A 10009-nucleotide genomic window follows, 5' to 3' on the forward strand; every position below is an offset into this window, starting at 1 on the left:
TGTATTTAATTGTGGTCTTAAAGTTCCTGGGACAAAAGGTGATAAGTGCAAAATGCAAGGCTAGATTTCCTCTCTCCCACTTCATAGAAATGCTCCTGCAAAATAGCTATGCATATTCAAGCAGGCCTTCCATGGAAAAGCTGGCGTGGGCACACGCTCAGTTCAATCCCCAGAGCACTTTCTCACAGAGGCTCTTCAACAAGATTACAAAGACTAGGAACCTAGCCCATTATTATTAATATTTCTAAAAAGTTATTCTGGCTTCTTTCAGGGCCATATCAGTTTCAAAGATCACTGTCGGGGTGGGAGTAGCTGAAGTTGAAATGACCTGAATGTTAAATGTAGCCTACAAGCGGAAACTTTTCTTCAGAGTTGAAAAGCCAGTGGAATATTCATAGAAACGTAATATGAGTACAGGATACCAAGTCAGTGTCAAACTTTGTTCCAAACCATATTTGCCATTTGTAAAACTGGCTCCTTAGGGACTGGCTGGTGGGTGGGGGTTCCTGCATGCCTTAAGACAGGTCTGCATGTTGGGGGCTCGGGATCTTCTGTCCACAAGACTTAGGATTTTGGGGGTTGGTAATGCAATCTAGCCCTCCTTACTGCGGGAGGACCATCTCTGCCCCAGATACGGAGCCCATTCCTTCATCTCGCCACCTAAGTGTGCACTTGAGACATGTGGAACAATCTATGTGAACATCATGGTGCAGTTTCTGCAAGTGTGGAAGTGACACCATTTGCTTTTTCCTTGAAAGTTTCTTGATCAGGATATTTATTAAAAAAAAAATTATGGAGTTGTAGACCCTGTTGGGTATCATCTTAAGATTTTGGAATTATACCTTAAAACTAACCAAAGGGATGAAAAACTGATGACCTAAATTTCCTTTCAAGAATTAACAAATCTCTCATTTTTCCCCCGAGGAACTGTACTCATCTGTAGTTAATCTAAGAATTAACATTTAGCAAATTACAGCCTCAGTGCCTTAAATGAGGTATGTGCCTCGTGGCTCAGTTGATTAGTACCCTGAGCTAATGAGGTCACGGGTTCAGTCCCTGAGAGGGCTGGTGCACTTCACTGTGGTCCCCCTGCCAACCCACAGCCAGGTCTTCAAGTGGACACTGGACACAAGTGGTCTTCCGGGGAAGAACAAACACAAAGTTGTCACTGTTTGTGGGAAAAGCAACTCAAAGCAGATGCCTTGAGTTGATTTGGGATGTGAGAGTGATCCCGTGGGCAACAGAATGGCACCCTAGAGGCTACAAGGACTTCTTGCAGACTGTGCCAAGTGCCCCGCTTCCTGGGGCTACTTCCTTGCCGGGAAAATTGATTGATGTGTGTGGGAGGTTCAATCCTGCGGGACAAGGGGAGGGCCGTCTAGCAACAGCAGGAGGCTTATTCAAGATGCAGACTCAGAGGGACGCTTAAGATTTTTGTTGAATTTTTACTAGTCACTTATCTATGGGCCTTCTGATTAACATCTGTAGTCGTACAACCCATGGGACCGTGTCTGTCACTGCCAGGCCACTCCAGCCGTTTGTCTGTGGCTGGCAGGAGACACAGTAGCTAAGAGCATCGGAGCGAAGGTGATTCTCGCTCTCAGGTGTTCTCTCTGTTTTCTGCTTCCAGTCTTCTCTCAGAAACTATTTTTTCAGGTCCAGATCTGAGGCCAGATCTCACCCAAGCAAGGCTGGATACATTGGATACCCTCTGCGGCCAGTTCATGGATTCAAGGAAAAATAATGCATAACGAGCTCCAGCTGTATCTGGTGGCATTGACCTTTGAAACCAGCAGCTACGACACTCTCTCTCCCACTCACCAAAAGCACCTTCTCCAGAGCAGACGCTAGGTCTTTTTTTTTTTTTTTAATTAAAAAAAAATTCACCTAGCTGAGTGCTTTGAATATAGGAGGCGTTCAGTAAATAAATGGTAGACTCAAATGCAGAACTGGTTCCATTTAGATGAGGGCAGTTTTTTTTTATGTTATCACTTTTTTGTTTTTCTCTTTCCAAAGGTATATGTGGTTACTGAAAATAACTTAGAAAATAGAGATGAATAGAAATCAGGAAATAAAAATCACCCCTAATGCCATCCCTAGGAGATAATTTTCCTTGCCATTTTGGGGTGCATGATATCTATATCTGTATGCATATCTATCATATATATATATATATATATATATATATATATGGGACTCCGACCGTGTGTTATTGTATGATCAATCTTTTTTACCTATTGTATCAAAAAGTTTTGCATATTATATAATCTTCCACATTCCTATTTTTTATTTTTTTAGAGCATTTTATTGCATGACTGTACTTCAGCTTAATCAGTCACATATTAAAATATGTTCTAAAAAATGTTCTACCATAGCTTTGTTTATTTCCTCGGGATAAATTCCTGCAAGAGGAATTGTATGGTTCCTTGGTTTTCTAATTCAATATGTGTTGGCAAGTTATCTATCAGAGAAGTGCCTCCAATTTGCACTCCCACCTGCAAACATCTAGTAAACCCACCATTTTCCTCCTTTGCTGAACAGTATTATTCTTTTAAATTTTTGCTAATTTCATAGGTAAAAAGTATATCCATGTTTTTATACTTTGCATTTCTTTCACTAATAGTGAAACTGAGTATTTTTTTTTAATCCTGCCATTTTAATATCTTCTTTGCAAATTGCCTGTTAATGTCGTCTAAGACCTAAATATTTTGGGGGGCAATATACTTACCCCTCTTATTTCATAGGGCTGTTGTAGGAATTAGTTGAAATAGTCTATTTGAATATGTTTGAAACTCACAAAGCAATATACAAATGTGTTGATCAAATGTGTGACCTGTTAGGGCAAGCGTCAGGAGGACAAATGGGCTGAGAAATGAGTACTGAGCGAGGGCTTGGGTAAGCTTTGCCAGAGGAGGAGTAGGGAGAGAAACCTGTGGAGAAAGGGAAAGGGGCCTTTGGCCAATGGATTTGTGACTTCCGGAAGGTTGCTGGAAACAGACAAGGTCAGAGACAATATAGGGGCGAGCGGTTTAAAATGAGAGCCAATTCGAAAGAGAGGGAAGCAAGATGGGCTGGGGACTGTAGGAAACCAAAGAGACTGGGTAGACATCTCTTCAGATGACCCAAAGCCACCAACAGAGAAGAGAAAAAAATAGCAGTGCCACTTTTCCGAAGACTCACCTGAATTCCAGTGTGACAAAGCAACAGTTGTGTTCAAGAACAGAAAGGGAAACCAGGCGCCACTGAAGACAGGTGTGGTCCCATGGCCAGAACACACCTGCGCTGTCCAGTAAGATCCTGTAGTAACCACACCTGGGAAAAGCACACAAAATAGATGGATAATTAAACAAGATAAAATATTGCACTAAAATTCCCCAGAATGTATATGACTCCACTTATATAAAATGATATACAAGGTATATATAGTAATATAATGTGTATGCTATATAACATTATATATTATATATTATGCATGGATATAGGCATAGGCATGCATGCCCTTGGTAATCTCAAGAAAGTGGTATGAGGTGGGATTGGGAGAAATAATTATATTTGCTTTTATTCACCTTTTTAAGTATTGTTTCATTTGTTACAATAAGCATGTGTTACCTCTTTAATTTGGAAATAAAGAGAAACATTTAAAGAATAAAAAAGACGTCAATGCTGGGAGTGTTGCTCACTGCCCCCACTCTGCAGCCACCATGGGGAATTCATTAGGCAAGGGCAGCGGAAGATCTGGGCTGCCACTGCAACTCTGCTAACTCTGGCAGGAGAGCCCCAGGGAGCACCTGAGAGTCGCACATGGGCCCCAGGGCTCTGGGCTCATCGCCATTTCTCCCTTAGAAGATAAGGGATGCTTAGATGACAAGGGTAAGCCGTGTCTCCTTGGCAGGCAGAACCCTGACCAACAAGTACAACATAGCTGTGGGCTGGGAGCAAACGTGGGCCTCGCTTCTAGATCAGGTGCATAGTATCTTGCAGGTAGGAGGCGCGGATTAATTGCAGGGGAAAGAACTGGAGCTTGGTGGAAGAGGAAGAAAGAACTTTCTTCTTTGGTTCAAGAGCTGCCACTGCAGCGGATGAAACAAATTATCTGACTGGGGTTTTATGTTGTTCTACATCAGGTGAGATGCTTTAAGGCAAAACTCTCTTTCCTGGGTTGTTCATGTGCCAGTCACTGGGCGGAGACCAAGTGGGGAAAGAAGGCTGAAGTGACCTTTGCCCTCCCGGGGGTTGCAGTCAAGCTGGGTAGATGGATGGTAACAGGAGGGACCAAAGCCAGAGTGTCATTGCCGTGGAAATGATGGCTCTGGGGCCATGCGCCTGAAGGTCAGGGCTGGGACTACTGGATCTAGAGGCGATGGCAAGTGTTTCAGAGGAGAGGACATTTCAGGGGGGCCAGGAAGGAAAAGGAGGGGCAGCAGGTGAATAGTTTAAGAAAGAGATTCAGGGGCTGGGATGGAGAGTGGCCACTGTGTCTGCAGAGCCCTGAGCTGGGTCTCTCGGGCAGGGGCAGTTGTGGGAGGTGTGCAGGTGCCAGAGAATGCTTGGCCTCCCATGTGGCTCACGTTCAGGGGTTTGATTTTATCCCAAATGCAAAGGCCAGGTAAAGTGTGCTTAAAAATCTGGCGTAAAGATGTAGCACCTATGCCTCAACTCTGCATGATAAAAATGTGTTGAATGAGTGTAAAATATATACAGTCGGCTTCCCGTGCCTGAGAGTTCCATATCCATGTATTCGCCAACTGTGGATGGAAAATATCTGGAAAAGGACCACACACACACACACACACACACACACACACACACACACACTAAAAATAACAATACAACAATAAAAAAATAATACAGGATAGCAAGTATGTACATCACATTTACATTGTATCTGGTATTATAAGTAATCTAGAGATGATTTAAAATATATGGGAGTATGTGTGCAGGTTATATGTGAGTACTTTATTTAAAATATTTAAAAATATATGCTCAGAAACATCCTCTTTTATTTTATTTAGTTTTAAACTTTGGTTTTGACTTCTATTACATGAAAAATCACTCCCATTTAGATTTATTTTCGCTGAAAGACCAAGCTACAGTAGTGTGAATAGAGTCCGATGTTTAGCAACATGCCTGAAGTTAGAGGAAAGGTTCCTGAGACACAGTCTCACCAACAGTACTTCTCCCATCTCCGTCATCCTCAGCCCATGAGGCCAGGGGCATTCATATTGTCTCCATTGCATGAACAAGGAAACGGAGCCCCAGAGCAGGGAACAAAGACTCAGCAAGGTCACATTGCTGTGAGTGGTCCTGAACGTGTGCCTCTGTTCTGGTGAGCTGTCCAGGAGCCAGAGGCAAATGGTGACCACAGTGGCCAAACTCAGAATTGCTTGGGCAATTCCCTGAGGGCCTTGCTGCAGCAGTTTGTGGTAAGCAGGACGGAACTCATGGGTGGCCATGACCACCCTGTTACCACTTTGGGGCAGCCAGGCTCTTGGCTGGTGTCTGCTCACCAGGTAGACAGGAGATTCAGACTCCCTAGTCTCACTCTGTGACCACTAAATAGCCACATCCTAGACTAATCTGGGCTCTGAAATCCTGAGGTTGGGTTGGGACCAAGAATTTCACTGGAAATTCTGGCTTCCCCCCTCATCTCAACACTTAAAAATGTGTGTCTGTGATGACTTGGCTGTACTGGCTATGCACAGACTAGCATCTGCGTCCTGCATCACCCTGGGCCCTTGTCTGTCCTCCTTGGATTGTATCCAAGAGAGCCCACTGTGGTCACTGGGATCCCTCGCCCCTTATTGTCTGAGGTTTATTTAGGTGTGTCAGCATTTTGGGATGTACATATGTCACTCACACTAACTAGGCTATATGTCCAGCCACCTTGGAGTTTGCATTTCCTGGCAGGATTCCACCAGTAACCCTTTGTTGGAAAATGATTCCTTTGCAACTTAATCATCAGTGTGCAGAATACAGTATCCCTTGCCTGAGCTTGAATTGACGGAGCCCACAGTCTGGGTTCCAGGCCTTGCTCTGGGCTTACTGTCCTGGGCCTCTCGAGTAGATGATTTGCATGATCTCTTTAAAGCCCCTTGTAACATCTTTAAAATGGAGGTAATACCATATACCTCATAATACATTGGTGAGGATTAAAAGAGAGAAATTGAAATATCTGGCACATAAGAGACACTCAAGAAATACTAATTTCTATGCTCCTTTACTCTTAATAATTTAATGAATCCATCCAAAAATAGGACATCCTTCAGAATAGGATTCTACCCATTTGTTGTCAGTGGCACATCTAAAGGGATGTGAAATTCCTTTGTTTGGTCTGTGGTAAGTTGACTTTGCACTTTAGAAGAAAAGGAAGGAAACCTCTAGTACTTCAAACAATGAGTCTTTTTAAAGTCTGCACTGGACACCAATCTCAAAGAATATTCTGATTAACATACTCTCTTATAAATGGAGCTTTACTCATCAAATATTTATAAATAATAGCTAGAGAAGCCACTGCAGTGCTTGGCCAGCCTGGGGGCGTTTCCCACATGCGCTGTGGGATGGTATATGCAGGGAAGACCCTTTAATTTTGCGACATGGTTTGGGAGCTCCAACGTGAGCTACGCTTGGCATGGTTTCTCCTGGCTCTGGGTCTGTTCTGGAGCCTGTCAGGATTCCCACTTAGCCTGTCTTTGCAGGCAACTCTCTTTGAAGTCCACAGGAGCTCTTTGAATGGAAAACATACACAATGGGGTGTTGATGCAAATAAGAATCAGGCCTGATGTATGCGGGAAATAAAGGTGATGCTCACCCCAAATATTAGCTCTTTAGAGCTATATTTTGATCATTAAATGTAAGAGCCCTCTCCTCCCCTCAAAAAACCACACAATCTCCCATGAAGCTCCACCATCCATTTGTTCAGGAGATTGATAAACCTGCTAATTACTGGAGAGTTTTAATTAAGCACAGATAAAGACAGTGCAGGGCTCTGGTTTTACTTTAAACATATCAGTAGAATAAACATTCTCAATTCCAGGGCAACTTGCTAAATGAAAAAAATAAACATTACTCTCTTTTGAAATATCACTGATCGAGTGTGATAATTTAGAAAAATATCTCTATTAGACATGGAGTTTTTTTTTCTTGGTTAGAAATGCAATCGCCGATGGAGAGCAAAGCTGCAATTTGTAGACAGGTTAAGTAAATTAAATCACTCACTGTCTTTTTCTTCAATGGCTTTAAAAGTTAAAGGTAATTTGCAAAGAAAATGCTCAGTTTGAATTGGTTTGTAATATCTGTTAATGATCTTTAAAAAAATCCACTTATTCACAATTCTGTCCCTGAGGGAATTCCAGTGTGCTATCAGAAAAAAATTTTAAAGTCTGAAATGTCATTAGCTAGTGATTTCTTTGAAGTAAAAAGCCTGGAAAAAAAATTATATAAGGTATACAAGTGCACAGGACAATCGCTTTGATGAATAATATCTGTATTTTTCTATAACATTTTTTACCTAAAAACACAACAATTGAAATCCAAGCTGCTAAATTATAGAGCTGTCTTTTGAATTACCTCAGTGTAGGCATACCTTCTGTTTATTTCACACATATATCGAGCTCTTCCATATATTAATAGATTGTTGATGTAAAAACAGTAGTGTTAGGAACAATTTTGATTGTATTCATTGTATTTACCTTTTGGAAACACGAAGTGTTGCCTAAACACAGGCCTACAGGTGTTGCCATCCAGGATTAAAACAATAGCCTGTTTCAATGCAGCATGCTGGGTCCCCAGAACCAGGTGCGGGGGATGGAGGTGCAAATACCAGAAGCCTGGAGAATTGTTCAATATTAGATACAGAGCTGTGAAATAACTACACCAAAGGGAAAATTTTCTTACTGACCCCAACTGGCAATCAGGTTTTTGCCTGGAAGCAGGGGGTCTTTGTAATATAATACTAGTCAATGCTGGTTTGGCTGCTATAAATAGCTAATCCTTTTTTTTTTTTTTTTTTTTAAGAGAGGAGTTGGACTTTACCAAACTATTGGCTACAGGTTAATTATACATTTCATGAGAAAGCATTTTCTTGTAGCCGGCCTAAATTTGTTACTTTTTAATCCCATTTTATATAAGGCTAGAAATATATGAGCCTCCAGCAGGCCCTTCATTACTGTCTTGATTTTATACATTGGGCCTTTAGCTATTAATTTTTTTCTTTTTCTTTTCTCCTTACGCATTACTCACCTTTTAGCTAAATTGCAGAGGGTTTTATTCATTCTCCCTGAATTCTTCTACATTCTTCATGGGGAAGGCATTCCCTTCATCTTAATCCAGCAGACCTAAAATAATGCCATAGTTCTTCCTATTATCTGACATCAGGGGAGAAAACTGCTCACAGGTGAGAAGAAACTTGGTTCTCAAGTTAAAAATTAATTGATTTTAATAAATATATTTTATAATATTTTCTTAGTCCTTCCATTTAAGAAGAAGGAAATCAACATTTGAAAATTCATATGGAAACTTTATTGGGGCTGCACATGTGGAAGGTCACAATGAGCAGAAGCATGTGACTCGGCGTGCTCACCTGGGGTGACACTGTGCTGTGACTCCCCCTGAGAATTGCTCCTGAGATGGAACTTCACCTTCTCCGCAAAGTAACGTCTGTCTTGCCTTCTGACACCATAGATTTGTATTGCTTCTTTTGAACTTCATATAAATGGAATCATACAGTAGGTATTCTTTCTTTAATTTTTATTTTATTGGGATAAGATCGCTTAACACGGGCAGGTGTTCTTTTGTGTCTGGCTTCACTCTCTCAACATCATGCTTATAAGATGTGTCTTTACTGTTGGGTGTAATAGTGGTATATTTTCCTTGTATTTTCTTTTATTGTATCAGTGATATACCACAGTTTATCCATTTTACCCTTGAACATTAGGGTTATTTTGAGTTTTAGGCTGTTTCAGAGAGTGCTGCTGTAAACTTTCTTGTGCATGTCTTTGGTGCGTCTTTGGTACAGGTGTGTATGCATTCTGCTTCTATATATATATACTAAATTGTAAGGCACGACTATATTCAACTTTAATAAATAATGCTAAACAGTTTTCCAGAGAGCTTGTGTCAGTTTCTACTCGTGCAGGTAGCGGGTCAGAGTTGTAGCTTCCCCACATCCTAGTTAGCACTTGGTACTCTCAGTCTTTCTGATTTTGGTCATTCTGGTGCTGTGTGGTAAAATATCTGTGTATTTAATTTGATTTTCTGGATTATTAATAAATTAAGCAACTTTTTCATATATGTTGGCTATTTGGATATTCTCTTTTGTGGTCTTACCAAATCTCCTGATCATTTTTCTTTTCTTTTTTGTCATTTAAGGCAGTAATTTTCTTTCTTTCTTTTTTTTTTAACCTTTATTTGTACAGCTATGTGGGGTATATGCATATAGTGTACACTGATTCACTTAGAACAGATAGCATAACTTTGTATCCGTTAATCCACCACTTTCCCCATCTCCTCCCGGCTTCTGGTAACCATTATTCTATTCTCTATTTCCACGAGATCCACTTTTCTTTTTCTTTTTTTAGATTCCATATGTGAATGACATCATGAGGTATTTGTCTTCCTGTGCCTGACTTAGTTAACTTAACATGATGGTCTTCGGTTCCATCCATGTTGCTGCAAATGAGAGTATTTTTTTCTTTTTCTTTTTTAATAGTTGAATGGTATTCCATTGTGTATATGTACCAGTTTTTTTATCCATTCATCTGCTGATGGATATTTAGGTTGATTCCATCTCTTGGCTTTTGTGAATAGTGTGGCAATAAACTTGGGAGTGCAGGTACCTCTTCAAAATACTGATTTCACATCCTTTGGGTATATACTTGGTAGTGAGATTGCTGGATCATAAGGTAGTTCAATTTTTACTTCTCTAAGGAACCTTCATACTGTTTTTTACAAAGGCTATACCAACTTACATTCCCACCAACAATGTAGGAGAGCTCCCTTTTCTCTGCATCCT

Source organism: Cynocephalus volans, chromosome 14, assembly GCF_027409185.1.
Source record: "Cynocephalus volans isolate mCynVol1 chromosome 14, mCynVol1.pri, whole genome shotgun sequence".
Lineage (NCBI taxonomy): Eukaryota > Metazoa > Chordata > Mammalia > Dermoptera > Cynocephalidae > Cynocephalus > Cynocephalus volans.